This window comes from Lupinus angustifolius, chromosome LG17 (assembly GCF_001865875.1).
Source record: "Lupinus angustifolius cultivar Tanjil chromosome LG17, LupAngTanjil_v1.0, whole genome shotgun sequence".
NCBI classification, from domain to species: Eukaryota; Viridiplantae; Streptophyta; class Magnoliopsida; order Fabales; family Fabaceae; genus Lupinus; species Lupinus angustifolius.
The window spans coordinates 13,701,406-13,705,564 of record NC_032025.1 but is presented as its reverse complement, the minus strand read 5'-3'; positions in this window follow the sequence as shown (position 1 = coordinate 13,705,564).

Genomic DNA, 4,159 nt, shown 5'->3' with positions numbered 1-4,159 from the left:
GACTAGGTTATTGGGAGGATATTGAGGTAAGGTGGATGATCATGACATAACATGCATATATTGCACTTGTGGAAGTGGATTCCCACATTTGAGTTACAAACATCATGCATCATTAACATTATGCATATATTATTACTTATGGTTATGATATTATTTTTTTGAAATATATGTTGATACATTATTGTTTATGCTGATAAACGGTGGGTTATGATGTCGGTTATAGATAATATATGTGTATGTTATTATTTGGGGTTATGATCTCCACTTATGTGTTATTTAATTATAGTCACGACATCTTGTCGATGAATGATATATTGATAAATGTTGAATTATGATATTGATGCGAATAAGTGTTGTTTACATTACATAGGTTGATTAGATAATTGTTTATGAGAACAATTGATGAGTTTGGTTATATTACTCATGTGGATTGGATAATTGTTTACGAGAACAACTGATGAGTTATGATGTGATGTGTTATATATATATGAACTGTTTTTCATATTAAGTGTAATATTCTGAGTAAGTCCACGCCGTCAATGAATTATATTCATTAGATGTCTTACTCTATCTATTTCTCTTCTTTTCTATAGCTTGCTTTTCGGACGTGTGCTCATCAAATAGACAGCTTTGCTCGAATTTGGAGCTACCCGTCCGTGATGTTCCAGGAGGGGGCATGAGGAATTGAGGAGAGGCAGTACCCTAGCTTTGGAGTTAGCCACTAGGAGTTGCTTATCATTTTGTGACTTTTGAAACACTAACGGCGTCAGCTTGTTCATGTCTTGATTTAGTGTCTTTTGGCGATGATTAATATTTCCGCCCTTTCTTGTTGGATATGTATATTAAGTACTTATGATCTTTTATATTTATGAAGATGTATATTCAGGAGATGTTGTATCATTTCAGTTACCGTTAGGTAACCGATTTTGATTTTCGTGTTATAGGTTACTTAAAGTGATGTTTCGGAAAAGAAATGTTTTTATAAGGAAACAATTTTATGTCAGCAATTCAAAAAAAAAAATCTTACTCACTTTTCCGCGTAATAAATAAAGAGTATTTTTCTGGGCGTTACAGAAATGATCTCATGAGCATTTTTTTGTATCTCGTGAGACTGAGACTCTACTAATTTAAGATTAGTCATCTGATACTTGAGGTAGCGGCTAACAACATACTTTTTAATGACAGTTTCCTCGGTATCATATTTATTTCAAGTGCATACCAAATTAAATTGACAGACTTGTAATCATAAAGATCATCAAACAACTCATTCAAAATGAAGTTCTTACATAAGTAATCACTTTCATTTCAGAGAGCTATTTCAATAATCAGTTTATCCATTTCCTCTTTTTCAGCCTCATCCGACACCACTGGGATGTCGGTTTTGAGAACGTGGGCTACCTTTCTCTGAGTGAGGAAAAATTTCATCTTATGTTGCCAACATTTGAAATTTGTCCCATCAAATCGAAATGGTTTGTTCAGGTCATAATGGTTCAGTCCAGTAATATTATCTACGAATATCATTGCAGTAGAAACGTCTTAAATTGTTGTTACCATATCTCGCAACAATTCTAAATGGCACGAAATAATCGTTACTGGCTGAGTCACGACCAATTCGCTTTCTTTAAGACGTTTCGTTGTATTGCTAAAATTGTGCAAGCAAACTATCAACCACGTTGTCCCCAAGATAAAACAACCCAAGTCTCTGTTATACGATTTCTTACTACACTATAAGAATCGCTCTTGAATACACCCACAATATGACTATCACTGCGAATTCTCGAATTCCCGAAGTATGATTACCCGTGTCAATTCTTTTTTCACAATAGTGACTACCAGTATCAGTTCTCGAAATTCTCACTTTGGGTGCCTGTGCCAATTCTCAAGTGTCCCATAAAGAAAAAATGAGAAGGTTGTCGAAATGCGTCGGCAAAATATAAGGAGGGAGAAAGAGATGTTGAGAGGAAAACATCTTCAACTTGGTGCAAATTATAATGAGGGAATGATACCTCTATTTATAGCCTGAGGCCTCTAACGACTCTTTCACCAACAACTCTATTACCAACTGCTCTATTACCAATGACTCTATCATAATGACCAAGATCTCCTCCAACAGCTCTTTCCTTGTTGCACGTGTGTGTTGACTTAATCAACATACCGTCCAAGCCCAAAAAGCCTCAAATAAATAAATAAAGATTTTATGAAAAAAATGTTGAACCAAGCTTATAAAGCCTTTCAACTTCCCTCCTTCAAGCAAAGTGAGACTAATGCGTTTTTTCATTTCAATTCAAAACATTATTCTTTCAACAAATTTCAACAGGTGCACATACATCAGTTTATGCTCGAAACAATGATATAAGATACAATAAAATACTTATGAGCTTGATTTGACACAATTAGTCGATAAGTCACTGAAAGCTTAGAAGTTATAAGTAAAAGTTAATGAGTTATCGATGGAATCATGAATATTTCATAAGTTCAATAGACAGAAAATGAAACATGTCACCAACTTATCATGTTATAAGCTATTTCAAATAATTATAAAAATATGAAATCATAATTATTTAAATAGTTCTGATAACTTATTTTTTTGTCAAATAAGCTAATTGAATCACTAGCTTATTAGACTTAGCAATAACAAGTCCCCACTAATGACTTGGTCATTAGCCAGGGCAACAAATGAAGTGGTTAAGATGCCATGGTGATGGTAGGGAGGTTGTTGGCGTAAATTTGGACAAATGATGATACTATTAGTAGTGATGGTTATGTAGTGTAGCTACGGTGACCATTATGACCTTCAGGATAATAATACTTATTGTTGTGGAGGTGGAGGAGATTTGATGGTGATGGTCATCACAGAATAAGGTCAAAGCCATAATGAGGGTGATCTTGATATTAATAGCAGTGTTGTGAGAATTTGATCGACCGAACGGTTTGATTGATCTGACCGCTAACCGGATTTGAAAACAAATCTGTATTGCAGTCTTAGTCGAATGAGAGTTGAACCGCTTTTTGAACTGAGGAAATTCTGGTCCGACCATGTTAAACCCAGTTAAACAAAATTAACCCGGGAAGTTAATCGAATGGTTCACTTAAAAAAAAAAATGGAACACTGCTCTAATATTTTGTTTTACTACCATAAGAAAAGATAATAATGTTATTACTTCAATATAATTATACAAAGTTTTATATTTATATAACCATATATTTATAGATAAAAATTATTAATTATGTATGAAATCATCCTGTTAGACCAAATGGTATAACCTTTTGAACAAGTTAAACCTAATACGGGACCTATAGCAGTATGACGTTTGACTCAAATTTCACAATATTGATTAATAGAGGTATTAGTCAATATAGAGGTGTCATGGAAACAAAAACTGATCCCAATATCGGTACGGTATAATAATTATACTAATTGTGCAATCATATCGGTCAAAACTGGTCATACCAACCAATTTTCAATTGAATTGTACCGATCAAAATGGCTGGTTTTCATCTAAAATTAATTTTTTAATGAAAATAATTAAAATTATTGGTTTTTATTGATTTTTCAACATTAATGTTAATATATGATATATGTATATCTAATTTTGTCAGTATGCACTTTAATTAGTGAATCACCGATTGAACCGCTATACTAGTAACCTAACCAATTTAATGACCATGATATTAATAACACTCCATGGAAATTAAGTCACATATTTTGTCCCAAAATTTATATCACTTCATATACTTATTGATCTCATTGGTAAAAAAAAGTAAAACAAATATATTAACTTTATATTTTTTGACAAAGGAGAATACAAAATGTATATGAAGTGATATATATTGAGACAAAAAATATGTTTCCTATCAAAAAATGAGAAATGTTGCGCATGTGATGGTGATTATTACATTTTTTTGTATTGTCAATGATATCCTATCATTATTTTGAGAAATTAATTAATTATTTTGAAAATGAATCATGATTGTCTCTTACCACGGTCAAAATCAAATTATTAATATTTTGATTACTAGAGAGTAAAACATTGTTGGAGGAATTGTAATAAGATGATTTGTTTTTTAAACTAAGAATTGAAATTATGAATTTTTTATTTTCATAATTGAAATGAAAACCCTTTGAAAATTATTAAAAAAACAGCACCCACCTTCTTCA